The sequence below is a fragment of the Camelus bactrianus genome, chromosome 5, assembly GCF_048773025.1.
Source record: "Camelus bactrianus isolate YW-2024 breed Bactrian camel chromosome 5, ASM4877302v1, whole genome shotgun sequence".
Taxonomy (NCBI): Eukaryota; Metazoa; Chordata; class Mammalia; order Artiodactyla; family Camelidae; genus Camelus; species Camelus bactrianus.
Window position 1 is genome coordinate 15,575,613 of NC_133543.1, and position 16,922 is coordinate 15,592,534.

Here is a 16,922-nt window from a genome sequence, read left to right on the forward strand (position 1 = left end):
GTCTGCCTCAAGTTGTCCCTCCCCACTCAGCTTCAAGACTTCTAAGTCATTCTCTATTGTAACAAATCAGCTTGCCTATCAGTAAATTTACTTCATTACAACTTGAAGTTAATATATTCTGTCTGGTGACCTAAAGAGTCTGCCAACCAAACTAGTAGATATGGTCTGTGAAAATATTTTTTCTTAGTACCACGCAGGACTTACATTATAGGTCCGTTTTCTGAATAAGATTTACACCATTGTTTCTCAAAACATAGTGCTTTGCGGAATTGTATTGAATACATTTGGAAGGATTGTTAAAAATACAGAATCCTCAGACATACTTCAATATTCTGATTAGGGGAATAATATATAACAGTAATACTATAGTTGCAACTGCCAACTAAGAAGCCACAGACAACTCAGAGTTTGATAATTTTATGGATTTAGTATTTAAGGTGCCAACTTACATTCCCCTCCCCACCCCTCACATATTTCATGTTTCTTTCTCTTGACTGCAAATCTTAGGGGGAACCTTCCTTGCATGAATGATAGCATGTCAGTAGTGGAGTTTTGATCAGAGAGATTAAAGGAAAGATTAAAAAAAAGATGAGGACGTATAAATTGCAATAGGTAAGTTTCTTGCTGTATCACTTTATGGGGCACTTTTATTTTCAAAAATGTTTATTTTATTTGTAGATTTACATTCAGTTTTCATTCAATGTTTATGTATTGATTTCTTTGTCACGCCCTATGTCATACTTTTCTTTATAATTTTCCCTCAGTTTTTCCTGATATTAATATATTATGTGTGAGTGTATATATGTATGTGTATGTGTATATATATTTATATATGCCTGTGCACACACACCACACATAAACACATCACACACAAACACACACCATAGCCTTTGAAGTCCAGACTATACATAGGCTTTAAGCCAAAGATTTTATACATCTTTATAATTCTGTTCAACCCACACAAAAATTCTCATTTCAGATAGGAATTCAAGGTGGAAACTGAGATAAGTAAAATAAAGTTACCCAATGCCACACAGCTAGAATTTATCAGAACAAAAATTTTAACTCAGGATTATCTTTGTCCAAAGCCATGCTATTAACTTTTAAGTCCTCAGAGAAACATAAGACTTCTAGAATTTTTCCTCCACATATTATGCACAACTCCTAAATAACAATTTATATTGCCCGTGGCTTCCTTTACCAAAATACAAACCGACGTGTGTTGGCAAAGGTCTACGATGCTATCTGGTTTCTCACAGCTACGTTCCTGTGTATTGGAAGGAATAGAAACTAAATTGTTGAAAGACTAAGCTAGTTGCCAAGATATTTTTATATGTAAAAATAAGATGCAGCAGTAAATAAATAAACGTTTATATTTAAAATAAACTCCAATCATTAATCTTATACTTTCTTGCCACTTCTCACAAAAAGTCCTGGACGTGTACAAATGAGGGTGATGATCTTTTTCATAGAGAAGCAATTCCCTTTGAAGTTGGTGTGCGGGCAACACAGGTTAAGTGGGTGAAGCAAGAAAGAAACTGAGAGGGAGAGTCATACGTTTTGACAGTCAAATTGAATAGTGGACATTAAAGTAAATTGAGTTCTAACATGAGTGAATTGAGACAAATTCAAATACACATATGCACGCACACATTCAGGAAGAGAGAGACAGACGGAGAGATGTCTATTTATATAAAAGTAAATTCAAAGATGATATAACATTACATGTTTCATGTACGTTAGTGCCTTCACAAGCCCAAATTTTGTTCTCTTTGCCTTTGCATAAAAAAAAAGTCTTTTTCCATTTGCCTGATTAATTCCTGCCCATTCTTCAACAAACATGTCAACAGCTCAGTGCTCAGATTTTTCAAGAAGAGTTTCAAAATCCCCAAGTTCCCCCCTGTAAGAAATTGGAGCATGGGAGATTTTTGCAGACATCCGGTGACTACTGCTTTAGACAGATGACTGATACAGACCATCGATGTATCAGATATTGTCCACTACATCCTGACCAGAATTAGAAGGAATTAAAATTATCTGAGACTTTCATCTGTTTGACTCTGTAAGTTCCCAGAGGATAGGAAATTTCTGTTTTTACTAAGAATAGTGCATAAAAATGGGTACCACTATTTGTTCAAAATACACTCATATAAGGAGGCTAACCTGTTTGTAGACTTCAATTTTAAAATGTTTCCTATATACATATATATATATATATATATATATATATATATATATATCTTGAGCTATGGTGGTTGATTACACAGCATAACAGAAAAAACACGTGTCCATCGGGCTGTACAATTTTAAACTATTTCCAAACTAGTTCCAATCAAAATGGAAACTTGACTTAATGATCCTGGAGACAAATCAGTCCTTCCATTTATTAGTGCTGCCCCTTATTCAGTTTTGTTCTGTTTTCTTCTTTAGAACAGCAATGTTCACATTTTTGTTTATCCACATAAAATCCCTCAAAGGTAAAGAAGTAATTTTTCCTTTTGATATTTTGTGAAACTAGATCACACATCCAAGGCAGCAGTTGGCCAATGGAAGGAAAGAGAGCTGTGCGGCATTGCATCACTGGGCAAGTTGCCGACCAGCTCTGCATATTGGTACCCATACATGTTGTTTGCTCTTTTTTGGTCGGACGAAACACAGCCCAAAAGAAAACTCAAATATCTTCCCCTTTTTGCCTTGTTTTGTTTTGTTAATGGTGAAGTGTCTCTCTTTTGAATCATTATGAGACTAGACAATAATTTTCTGGAAAATCAAGTCTCCTAAGATAGTGGAGAATTTAAACTTGAGATTGTTGTCTTCTAGAGGTAGGTGCCACCTCCATTTTTCTGTATGTAGGTGTTTTTGTGTGTGTATGTTATTATTTTTTTATTGTTAATTCCTCGGACCTCAACGGTAAGGACCTTTATTAGATGTGCATGCTGTGTGCCTCCAAACTAGAGTTACATTCTCCGTTAGCAGGGCAATCATTACTTTCCGTCATGGATAATTCTCAACTCTTCCTTCTAGTTAAATATAGTACCTAAAGATTCAATGTCTGTCTATTGCAAATAAAGGACAGAAGTGTATTCTTAGAAACAGGGTGACTGCTGTCTGGACATTCTAGAAGAAAGCAAAGAATGCCACACCTGAGGGCTTTTTCCTGCACTATTTGCCTTGGAGCAGAGAAATTCAAAGAATCCATGGATCGTGAAATTTTTTGGCATAAATGTGTATTTGAGATCATCTAAATTCAGTTTTTCCCTAATAATTCTGGGTCCAATAGCCCTCTCACCACTGAAGGACATTCTATTTATAAATATCTTATGAATTTAACAATATTATTATTGCATTGTACAGAAATAACTGGACAAATTTTTTAAACTCTTTTTTTCTCTGTAAAATGAGAATGAAATAGTGCATACCTCATGATGCTGTTAAGTGGATTAATTGTAAAGCATTTGAAATAGTGCCTGTCACAGAGTTGTAGAAATAAATAAACAGCATTTAAGCCAAATACATTACTAATATTTTTTCTAGACAGTTCCCTTAAATAAAATTCTTAATATTCTTCATGCAAAGGAAAATATATGCTGTTTCATTTTAAGTATGGCTTTGAGTTATTTATTATCCTAAAAGTATGTATTGTCAGGAAATACATTTCTCTATAAAGTGGTATTATGCTATACAGTTTTAAACTCATGCTAAGCTAGAGATTAAACTTTAATCCAACTGGTAACAACTGCTTTCAGTTTTTTGATTTATGTTTTACACTTTTTGAGTTCTTTTTATAAATCATAAATATTTTCTGATTAATATTTACAAATGTTTGCTTAGAAATAACATATTATAGGTTTGAAAATTGTATCTTCACTAAAAAATAGATATAATTATCTCTATATACTCATGATCTAGCACAGGGTTTTGTAGTACCAGGGCTATCCTGAGACGGTAAATTGCTTTAATCAAATAAATGAGTCTGTTGTACCTTTAGACTATCTTGAGGCAAGTCTGCGTAATTTTCGACTTTATGCTCATGTTTAATTTCTTGCATTTGTATGACTAATATTCTCCACCTCTAAGTACTGAGCTCTAGCAGATTTTAAAGCAAAATGTAAAATAGGAAAAAAACAACTCATAGAATTTTACAATATGACCCCAAGTGGTAAACTGTGGTACCAGTTAGATGACACTAATTAGGCACATTTAGTGGATGGAATAAAACCTAATCTCAAGATGTGGACTAAACATGTGGATGAATGAGTGGCTGATGCCCCAGTTTCCTTGCCTGCATCCACGAATATCTGAGCCACAGCGCATGTGTCTCATCACAGATACGTAGTGCAAGGCTCCTTTCCCATCAACAGCTTTCTTCTGAGCGCCTACCACTGTGCGTGGCAGTGATCTCTGGGCAGGGCCCCAGAGCAAGCACTGCCTAGTGTTCCAGTCCTCCTGTGGTCACCGGACCATCCCATAATCCTGCAGAAGCCCAGAGGCCCTTAGGTAACAGGGGCCAATGCAACTGACTTGTAATGTAATTTGAGTTTGGCACACAGTGATTTCAAATATAACCATGCGCCTGGGTTTAGCAGTTGGTTTTAAGCAGGTTGTGCTGCTCTTTTTGGTCAGTGAGCTCCATCTCCCTGGCCTTTTTCTACCTGATTACTCAGCACCAGGAATAAGAGCTCAGAAAAGTGGGGGAAGGAAGCTAGACTTGAGAGATCATTTGATTAATCAAAAGAAGTGGATTTAAGTGATTTTCTGAATGACTAGAAACTAGAGAAGAGAGGAAGTGACCATTCTCCACATGCAACTAGATTTGATTGTGTGTCCCTCAAATCCGTACACTGAAGTCCTAACCCCATGTGACTGGGTTTGAAAGAGCCTTGAGAGAGATAACTGAAGGTAAATGAAGTCAGAAGGGTGGGGTCCCAATCTAATGAGATTTGTGCCCTTGTAAGAAAAGGAAGGAACACCAGAGAATCCCCTCTCTCCACTCAAGCACAGAGGAAAGGTCATGTGAGGACCCTGCAGAAAGGTGGCCATCTGCAAACCAAGAGGATGTCTCCAGGAAAACAAACCCAGATGGCACCTTGATATTGAACTTCCAGCCCCCAGGACACTGAGAAATAAATTTCTTTTGCTTAAGCCACCAACTCCATGGTTTTCTGTTATGACAGCCTGAGTTGACTAATACAGTTCCCAAGAAGGGAGACTGAGAAAACTGATGTCAGCCCAGGAGAGATGAAAGTCCGGCTTGTCTTCTCCTGCAAGTGTGCGGAGGGAGGCATGGATTTTGCCCTAACCCTAGCCCTGACTCTGGCAGAAGATTTGACCTGCTAATTCATGTTGTGTATAGTTTCAGCAAGAGATTGTAAAAGCTTTCCAGGATATTAACCAACCTAAAACAGACTTCCCAGCCTGCTAATCCTGGGTGTTCAGTTAGAGAATAGTCTAGTGATTTGTTTGCTCTCAAAGGTTGCCCGAACCCTTATCCAATTAGGATTAAATTTGCAAACTCAGCCCCTTCCAAGGGCACCTGCAAATTTATACACTTTTTTCCCCCCAGTCAACCCATTTCTGTGACTGGAAAACGAATTCACTTGCTGGCAGAAAGAGCGAGATCGGGGTTCAGCTCAGCGCCTATGCCATCTTTATGTTTTGAGTTGCTATGAACTGCGTTTTAGACGGAGTCTTTCAAGTTATCCAGAAATAATTAGGCTTTCATCAGCAAGTGCAAATAATATAAAATTGGGGGAAAAAAACAATGGGCCAGGGTTTTCCAGGGAAGTTTTGAGCAGGACAGGTAAACTGCCTTCCAATATGAAGAAAGCACGGGGCCATGTAGAAATCCAGGCAAGGAAAAGGATGGAAGGCACAGAGAAAACTAATTATTGAAGATGGTTATATGAAGACGATTTAACTTAGAGTAATATGATTTGTGCAGAGAGATAATCAGTCTAGTCATTACCTTGGTCTCCGTGTCGGAGATATGGCAAACGTTCATCAAGATACAGAAAAGGGTTTGACAAGGCATATCAGAATGTAAACTTCAGACCTACATGGTCTTACAGCTTCCATCTGATCCATTAGAAACTTATGGGGGCTATAGTCCCGTCTGTCACTTGTATCTCCCAGTATGGAAAGATGTGTTTTCTCCAACTGTTATGAATGCAGAGACAATTATTCTTTGAGACGTTTTAGTTATCCCGTCTCACACTTTCAATAAATTCAGACAAGTTATGGTTAGAACATGACAGAGAATTCTCTTGAGAGCAGGCAAAAAAAAAAAAAACTACAAAAAGAATGTATTTATTTATTCTATTTTCAGTGTGTTCAAAAGTAGTAACAGGAGACTAGATTTTGTAGTTGTTAAGATACTGGTCAGTGGAAGCAATAAGATAGTCAATAGGAGTTAGTCAAGAGGCTGAGTTTCTGATGAAGATTCAAGTATTGATCTCAATCCACAGAGGTAGGTGTTTTGGAATCAGTAAGTGTGACTGCCTGAGGGAGTGGGGTTTGGAGAAGCACAGTGGAAACTCTGAAAACGCCATGACTTAGCCACAAGGAAACCAAATCCAAATAACCAGAGAATCGTCCCCGGAGAAGGTTTCCAGTTTCTGTGTCACCAAACGGTAATGTCAGTGGCTGAGCTACCAGAAAAAAAAAAAAAAAAAAGATGGATGAGAGACCATGAAAGCAAGAAAGATCAGCTTTTCTTGTATTAAGTTAGTAGTAATAATTAAGAGAAATCTTGGGAAGATCGTCTAAACAGCTAATAAGATGGTAATACCAAACTAACAAATTACAGACTCAAACTCCATAGTGAAAGCAACTGAAATAACGGGTGGCTATATCCTAAGAACTGCAATCAAAATAAAGCAAATATTATGAGTTCCTTTCACACCTTTAATCATGAAATGTTCATGAATTAATCTGCACTCATTTTTATCCAAGAGACCCACTGTCTTTTGTGCCCTCTACGCAGCACACAAGCTCAGAATCGTGGTCCGAGGTGAACATCTATTTTTGTTTAAATGAACCATCCTCAGCCATCAAATGTAAATAAAATATGTACTGTACCCATTCCTTGTTGTTTAAGTATGACAAGTCCTTTACGCTCACTCTAGAAAAATAATTATAGCCAATCACTCCCTGAAGTTTCTAGGGGTATTATAAGCCTCACTTCTCGATCTATTACTGGTATTTTGCATAAACTAAATAAACGACTTCCAATAAGACAGATACTTGGGAGCTCTGATACCCAGTGCTTTAATGACCCTTCACATGTGCTGACTTCATAGGAGGCTGTATATCATAATCTCACCCATAGTTCAAAGCCCCACTCTGATCCAGAGCCCTTTAGGAAGTATTTTGTTGCTTTTAAGGCCTGCAAACTTCTTTGTTATTTTTTCCCAAAATCTCACTGCCATACAATAAATTTCACATAGTCAAAAATTTGCTTTCTTACTCCAGAATGACCATGTCAGGAGTTCAGCAAATATTTTCCCCAGTGAAACACCCATTTAATTGGTAAAAATTAGAATACAAAATTAAAAGTATCTGAAAGTTTTCCTACGAGAATATAGAAAATGAAGAAATGTTTATTTAAGAAAACCTACCAAAAATTTGTAACAACAACAAGAGTGTGTGTGTGTGTGTGTGTGTGTGTGTGTGATTTATGCCATGATCTGTTCCTGGCTCCTCCTCCATAGCCAACTCAGTGTGAAAGAAACTCTATCCTGGGCATCTGTGGCCAAGACAATGAGCACCTTCTTCTCCCAGTGTTAGAAAGGCAGACAGTTAGATGTGAGCAGAGAGAGGGAGGCAAGGGCCACATGACAGGAAACCCTACATCTTGTGAACAATGGGGTCCTTGAGCAGGCAGAGAAAAGCAGGAACCTCCGGGCTGATAAGAAATCACACAGTTTAGGGTGACAAGTGTCCTGGAGGCCAACAAAGAAAAGTGAGAAAAGGCAGGAATCTCTGGTGTCTGAATGTGTCCTTTTGCTCATTATGCACTTATTTCAATAAAATTAGCCTTGCAGATCAGAATTACCCATCATGCACCGACACCATGACACTTTCCATCCAGACTAATAAGGACAAAAATCCCTCCTCCCTATCAGAAGGTGGAGCTGGGATGATAATCAGGGAAGACGACCCCAAACCCCTCCCTCCCTAATGAATATACTGCCCATTCATTTTTACTCTCTATATAATCAACTTGCCAAAGAAACTCGGCATAGCTGCTCACCTGAGTCTGCCTGCTCCCCTTTTGAGAGCGTATTATCACTTAAGAAATCTTCACTTTACCTTATTGACTTCCAGATATCATCTCTGAATTACTTCTATGACGAGACAAGAACCTACTCTCCAGTGACCTGATCTCCCAGTCTAAAGCTATGGTTTTACTCCAGGAGGCTGGTGTAGGCAGTCAGAATCTCTCATCCTTCTCCCCAGCAATATGTCACAGAAGTTCTGTTCCAGGTAGGTGCAGCCAAGAGGATCTGAGACTCCTCGCCCACCAAACCCCCATTCATAAAGCAGAAGCCACACCCCAGGCACAGCAGGTTGAGAATACAGGAAATTCATTTACTTTGTCCCAGTTTGCTTGTATGTTAGCAGTCCCATGATGAAAGGATCTAATCGAGGAAGCCGAGGCTACTGTCACCAGGCAACACTCGACCCATGAAGTCACATGTCCATTGGGTGAAGCAGGATGTCATCCCCAGCCCCAAGCCCAGGGCAACGACATAGATAGTCTATCCAGGAGTAAGGCAGAGCATAAGAATAGAGGTTTCTGAAACTTTCCCTTTATTTGGAATAGAGCTTGCAAAGTTTATGCCTAAGGAACATCTTGGTGATAAGCAAGTCAGAGGGGGCTGGTAGCTGAGGGAGAGAATTGGCAACAAGCAAAACAGTCAACTGGCTCAACGTTTTGCAAAGAGAACTAGGGAAAGAGACAGCTAAGAAGTCCCCTCCTGAGACTGAAGCAAGTCTCAGAGATAGGCAACACCCTGCTCCTGCAAAATTGTTACTCTAATTGGGTTGGACTGTGGAGCAATCCCCCAGGTGTTGTTAAAAACAATAGAGCAATCAGCTAGCAATTAGGGGAGGGGAATAGCTGAAAGTGATACCCAAAGAGGCATCCCAGCTAGAGGCTTAGGTTAACTGGGAGTTGGGAATGAGACAGTGAGTGAGCTTAAGGCTGCGGTCATCCCTGACGGTCAGAGGACGGAGCCCTGCCCAAGCAGTGCCTTCGGCGGGACGACATCAGAAGGTACACACTGGGAGGGGAACAGATTTCTTTCTCTGAACTGCTCCAGCCAAGTTACTAAATCAGGAGGCACAACAGTCCCTTGGGGATGGGGATAGGAGCTGGAATATGGTACCCAGAGTGGTTACAATCCATTATCTAAAATGCCCAATTCTCAACAAAAAGTAAAGAGACACGCAAAGAATAGGAAGATGTGACTCATACACCAGAAAAATAAAAATGCATTCAATAGAAACTTCGTCTGAGGGTGTCAAAGGTAGGGCTTAGTAAAGATGTCAAAGCAGCTTTTATAACTATATTCAAAGAATTACAGGAAGCCATATTTGAGGAATTAAATGAAGGTGATGACAATGTCTCATAAAAAGGAGACCAGCAACAAAGACAGAAATCACAAAAGGAACCAAATGGAAAATCTGGGGTTGGAAAGTACAATAACCAACATGGAAGACTCATTAGGGGGGCTCAATAGTAGATCTGAGCTGGAAGACGACAGAGCATGAATTTCAAGATAAATAGAGAATATGTAGACTAAAGCACAGAAAGAAAGACAGATGAAGAAAAATGAACAGAGCCCCAGAGAAATGTGGACCCCACCAAGGACACCCACATATGCATAATGGGGGTCCAGAAAGAGAAGGAGAGAGGCAGAGGTGTCAAAAAACATACTTGAAGATATAATGGCTGAAAACTTCTGAAATGTTATAAAAATAATTAATCTGCACATCCAGGAAGCTCTGTGAACTCCAAAAAGATTTCCACCTAGACACATGGTATAGTTAAGATATTGAAGTAAAACAGAAAATCTTGAAAGCAGCACATGACTAAAACCACTCATCATGTACATAGGAACCCCAATAAGACTAACAGCTCATGTCTCCTCATAACTCTATCCTTCTCTCCCACATGAAAACAGGAGTTCTGTGCCTAGGAGTTATGGTATGACAGGACATACAGAGCTTATAGACTGATTAGCTTTGCATTAGTGGATGTGTGTGTGTGTGGCAGGGGGAGGATCCTAGAATTGCCAGAAAACAGGATGCATCTGATTTGGGATTCCAGAACCCATAGCACCTATTTCAGCTCAGGTAGGGTGGATTTGTTACCTTCTCAGATATGGTCCAATATCAAGCTAGAGCTCTTGAGTCAAACTTTGTTGAAATCTCTCGTATAGTGAGGGACTATCTTCTCATTAAACTTCACATACATGAATTTATATATTTTTTATTATTGTTGTTGTTTCAATAACTCTTAGGCACAGAACTCCTGTTCCCTCACTCTAAAATGTAAGTGGATGGGCAAGGTGCAACGTACATTTGAAGGAAATCATTAAAGAGTTAATGCTAAGATAAAAGATTGCAAAACTTGTACCAGAGGGGAAAGATCAAACTGAGGGTGTATAAGGGTTTAAAATACATGATCTGCAAAGGATGCTTCGGGAGGTGAAACTGTTCTCTGTGATACTGTAATTGTGGACATCTGACATAATGCGTTTGCCAATACCCTTTGAACCGCATTGCACAGAGTGAAATCTTTGTCAAAACATTAGCTGAAGATGTGATTAAAAACAAGAGACTGCAGTGAGCACACACAACAAGGCATAGTCTTTGCAAAACTAGGGGAAAAAAAGAAAGAAAATGTTTTTCAGGATAAAAATGTGATGATTTCAATAAAGCAGATAATGTAGCTAATGCTGTTGAGGTATCTGTGATATGATGAATTAAGGAAAAATAATAAAAGAGAAATAAAGTAAAAAAAAACTCAGAGGGAAACTAACAAAGAAGCAAAAGAAAGGCACAAGAAATTTGTTCCTTAAATAAGGTAAACCAAACAGTATCATATGTTGAGTATTTGATGGAGTGAAGGAACAGTTCAAAATACTTGAAACTGTCTCCACCAATCGTCACAGGGGTTGTGACAATAAAAATGGAAATCAATCCTAAGAGTCTACCTGACTTTATCATAAACATAATTTATATAAATCTAACAATAAATCTCACATAGTGATTTTCATGCTACAAACAGAATATAGAAAAAAGTGCAGAAAATTTAGTGGGACCTAATTAAACTTAAAAACTTTTGCACAGCAAAGGAAACCGTAAAGAAAACAGAAAGACAACTTATGGACTAGGAGTAAATATTTGAAAATGATGTGACTGACAAGGGACTAATTTACAAAATACGCAAACAGCTCATACAACTCAATAAGAAAAAAAATCAAACAGCCCAGTCAAAAAATGGGGAGACCTCAATAAACATTTCTCCAAAGATATACTGATGGCCAAAAGGCACATGAAAAGTTGTTTAAAATTGCTAACAATTAGAGAAATGCAAATCAAAACCACAGTGAGGTATCACCTCACACAGGTCAAAATGGCCATCATTAAAAAGTCTGCAAATAATAAATGCTGAAGAGGGTGTGGAGAAAAGGGAACTGTTGGTGGGAATGTAAACTGGTACAGCCACTATGGAGGACAGTATGGAGGTTCCTTAAAAAGCTAAAAATAGAGTTTCCATATGATCCAGCAATCCCATTCCTGGGCATATATCTGAAGAAAAGTCTAATTTGAAAAAGAAACCTGCACCCCAATGTTCATAGCAGCACTATTTAAAATAGCCAAGATGTGGAAGCAACCTAAATGTCCATCAATGGATGAGTGAATAAAGAAAGCTGTGGTATATCTATACAGTGGAATACTACTCAGCCATAAAAAAGAATACAATAATGCCATTTGCAAGGGGCATCTTATTCAATCAGAATCCTTAACAAAAAGGACTGAGTGAAATAGTAAAGAGCATTCATTTGTTGCCTGCTCTTGTTTTGCTGGCCTTGTGGTCTTAGTAGCTCTATACCAAATGCCTGCTATGTGTAGGACTCCATGGAAGTCACTCAAAAGGGAAAAAAAAAAAAAAAGAAGCATCTCTTGTGAACCAATTTTCAACCATGAACTAACAAAATGGGAATATTTAGAAGCAGCAGTAACCACCATATGAGTAAAGGAAAAAGCCAATTATCTTGCAGTGAGAGTTTGCCTCTGTTGTAAACAGACCTTAAAAATGTAAATTAGAAGATGTTGAACATGGGACTTTGTAGGTTTATTCCGATTGGTGAAAATGATAATTTTACCTTTTTCCCCTTATGACACTCAGGAAAAAAAAAATTGCTTCCACTTTAAGAATTATTGTATTATACATACATGCAACGTGAAAAATGTTAATTCTTCAGGGAGATCTTTTTCCCTTAGGCCTTCAATTTGATTTTGCAATGGATGAAGTGAATGGTAGTATTTCATTATTGAAACCCCCCTAGGAAGGTATTTTGACTTGCCTAGTAAATTGTAAATGGCATGTTGATTTTTTTTATGACTCCAATAAAGGATGGTATTGACTCCTTGTGAAAACTGGGAATGTGGAGAAGTAAACTACAGAATGTCTGTCCTTAATCTTCTCTCTTCTCAGTGTTAAGAAGTCAGGAAGAAGGGATATATTCACACTATGGTTGTAGCTAAAGCTACTCACTCTAACATAACTGCTGACGTTTCAAAATGCATACACACCACACAGCTAGATAATAAGACAACATCTTAGTAGATGAGTTCATTGTTCTCTTTTTTCTTAATTTTTTTTAGATTCTACATACGAGTGATATCATATGGTATTTTTCTTTCTCTTTCTGGCTTGCATCACTTAGAATGACAATCTCCAGGTCTGCTAACTCGCAGACATGGTAAACAATCTTATGGTTACCCGAGGAAGGAGGATGGGAAGGGAAAAATTGGGGAATCCGAGATTTGCAAGTTTTTTTTTTGGTGTTATTTGTTTTTTAATTAGGTTTATTTATTTATTTATTTGTTTGTTTATTTTAAATGGAGGTACTGGGGATTGAACCCAGGACCTCATGCATGCTAAGCATGCGCTCTACCACTGAGCTATACCCTCCCCCGAGACTTGCAAATGTTAAACACTACATATAAAAAGAGATCAAAAAAACAAGTTTCTTCTGTAGAGCACAGGGAACTATAGTCAATATCTTGTAATAACCCTTTAATGAAAAAGAATATGAAAATGAATATATGTATGTATTTGCATGACTGGGACATTGTGCTGTACACCAGAAACTGACACATTGGAAAAGACTGTACTTCAATAAAAATAGACAAAATTTTAGTCATTCCTAGTGAACTTTAAAAACTGTCTACACAAACTTTACTATAGTTAATCATTCCTATAATCCATAAATTATATTGTGTAAAGAGATTTGGTTTATCATTGAATGATTGGATAAATCAAAAGACTTGCTCAAGACCACTCAATCCTTACGGAGTAGTCAAATACTGACTTTGGAACCTGCCTGCTGTCCCCAAGCCAGAGCTTCTTCATGAGGGAAGTCAGGATACATTTCTGCAAGTTTAGCCTTCCTGCAAACGTCATTCATTGGAAAGCCACGTTTTCACACTGCTGAGTTAGAGTGCTGAAGTTGTTTTTCTTGCTGTAGTGAGTTTACAAGTATGCATACTGGCAGTGTTTCTGCCATTTGTATTTTTAAGGATTATTCACTCTCACCCTGACTCTGAAGGAGTGTGATATTTCAAGCCCCGGGGCTTGCTCCAGACACCTCTTCCTGCCCCCAAATCTCCAGCTGGACTTCAAGTCAATGCCTCCCACCCCACTACTTACAGATTCAGTCCAATTCCAGTTCCTTCTGTGGTACTTGGCTGAGACAGGGAGTTGCCAACAATCTCAACTCTTCCTTCCCGATAGGTAAGACTTAACACTTATTTTACATTTCAGATTCCATCTCAAAGTCAGGCACATCAGCACTGTGATAGCTCAGCATCTCACACATGCTCAGGGCTGCACCTCTTTTTCTCTCAGATCAGTGGTTCTCAGAGCGTGGTACCCAGACCAGCAGCATCAGCTTCCTGGTGTCTTATTAACCCAGATCTGAAGAAGTCACTGCTCTGAAACAGCAGTTGGAGACGTCACCATGCTGAGCTTCCACTTCACGTAATTACAAAGAAGTGGAAAGGTTATCAAGATGATGATGATTATGTCTCAGAGAAACCCACACATGGGACTAGTGGGCTGACAGTGACCTGGAGATGCTCTCCAGCCATTTGAAATTGATTTGCCAATGCTAAGTAGTCAACAGAGGGATGAAATCTATCTGGCACTGAACTTTATTTAAAAAGGAAATTACACAAAAGCATCAAAATATATTAAACTTTTCTGTTTATGTTATTAAAAAAAAATCCAATCTTCAGGAATTTTCACAAGCCCTGGTCGGGGTTGTTGGCAAATTAGTGTTTATGGAACCAAACTGAAACTCTCATCCCATTGAGTTTGAGGGTAGTATTTCCAGGGAAGAATTTCCAATTTATCCTTCTCTTTTCCCTTAGTAAATAGCAAAGGCTTGAGAAGTCACTGAATTTGGAATATATGTGTTTATCCATTTAGTGTCTGTTATCCATTTGGAATTATACCAGAGGGCATATCCATGTCACAATATAAAATTTCTAGCTAGATGAGAAAGGAAAAAAAAAAAAACACAAAATACCCCTCATTTAATCACTGCAATAAATAGAAAAGAAAGAAAATTCAGGCCTGGAAAATGTCGAAATGTTTAGTGATCTCCTAGCTGTCCTCTTGCTTAACCACACAGCTTTGGAAAGAAGATATACATTTTTAAAACAAAAGATATGTTTGTATAAAAGTTTACAAAATACAAGAAGGGATGTCAGTCTACTTCAGAAATGCGCTAATGTGTACAACAAAGTCCTTGATGGCCGTAGAAAAAGATTTGTTAAACATAGAAAAAGGCCTCTTAAAAAATGATTCTGAAAAGTTTTCACAGGATGCTCTCTGTTAGGTGGCGTCACAACGAGGAAATGAAAGGGGGAAAAAAAATTGCTTTCCATTCTCACTTACAATTTATTTGAAGAAAATGCTAATTGGTCACCTTTCTTTCAAGTGATGCCAAAAAAAAAAAAAAAAAAAAAAAAGATGATGCTCATTAGGTGAGAAGATTTACAGAAAGGCCAGAAAGAGTGGTTTAAAGAACCTATGATGAGAAAATAGGACAGGACACCGCGCGTGTGGAGGAGAAATTAAAACACACCATTTGTTTCATGAATTTAACAGTCTGGCCAAGGCAAAGGTTTCCAGGCCATTGGTTGGGCAAATGTTATCATTTTATGCCTTTCCTTCTTTACACTTGTCTGAGGATTCAGATCAAGAAAACAAGTATTTTCAATTAAACAAGTATATAACCACGTGAAGGCAAAAAGAAATAAAATGAGAATTAACAGTTCTGGAACAACAATTTCTTGAAAAGCGGATAAACATATGGTAAAATATATAACAGATGCATTTAAAAAAGAACCTGAAACCCCAAGGGGTAGCTGAACAATAACGAGTAATGGGTTATACTCTTTTGAAAAGGCAACAACGGTCAGTGCCACTTATTGCTGAAAATAGGGTGGGGTTGTGGCAGACAGAAGGGGAATCAGCTAAAAGCTTCCTTCATGCCCGTCAGATTTATCCAGATGGAAGGTGCATCATTGGGGCAGGTATGCAGACATGTAAGTCCACGTAAGGCTGAGGGCAGGAGAAAGAAACTCACATCTTTGTAATGCACGCTGAAACCTGCAATGCTCTCCTTCACGAAGATCCAAAATTCTGACAACCGTCCTCCACTTCTGGCAGGAAGCTGTAAACGGTTCCTCTGATGGTTCTGATCAGCCCAAATCTAGATGCTAACTGTAAACTTGTACCAGTTTATCTCATGTTTGATTATGAGATAAAACTTGATGTCTACATAGTGAATGCTTCCTCTAAGGTGAAGCAACTAGAGAAACAAAGGAAATAAATTCAATTCCCACCGTCTCAGAGGAAGGAGACCTTAATAAAAACCCACCACTAATATTTTCAATTAGATAAGAAAAGACATGACAACTGTGAAAAATGAATGGCTTAATAAGAAAATTAAATGCCCAGAGAACAGAAAAATGGTTTTAGAAATTAAAAATATGGTAGGATAAATTAAAAACACATTGGGAGAACTGGAAGATAAAGTTGAAGTTCTGTGAATAGAAAGGTAATTTTTTTAAATGGGAGATAGGAGAGAGAAGATGAGTTAAATACACACACACACACACAAATAAACACATGTTCAAAGAAGTTATCTAAATATCCAGGAGTTCCAGAAAGAAAGAAAGAAAAGAAAGAAAGAAAGAAAGAAAGAAAGAAAGAAAGAAAGAAAGAAAGAAAGAAAGAAAGAAAGAAAGAAAGAAAGAAAGAAAGAAAGAAAGAAAGAAAGAAAGAAAGAAAGAGAGAAAGAGAGAAAGAGAGAAAGAGAGAAAGAGAGAAAGAGAGAAAAGAAAGAAAGAAAGAAAAAGCAAAGTTATTATCAACAAAATAATTCAAGATTATTCAGAATTGAAAGATGTTTCTGTGCTAAAAATAATGTACAAATTATGTTTAGATCCATAACCATAATAGATCCACAAGAGTGGATATAATTCTGAAAGTTCATAATATTAGGTGCAAACGAACTAGGCTCTTATTCCCATATGGAAATGTTAAATATACAACTACAGACTGATGAAAATAACTTTATAGGAGCTCTGGAAACCAAAGATAAACAGCAAGC

General features: G+C 37.9%; 1 non-coding gene across 1 annotated transcript; it reads right to left on the reverse strand.

The window, feature by feature from the left end:
• Positions 1 to 13,138: 13,138 nt before the first annotated feature.
• On the reverse strand, positions 13,139 to 13,211 carry TRNAA-AGC (transfer RNA alanine (anticodon AGC)). Its single transcript has one exon. It is a non-coding gene; the product is annotated as a tRNA-Ala (tRNA).
• Between the last annotated feature and the right edge of the window lie 3,711 nt (positions 13,212 to 16,922).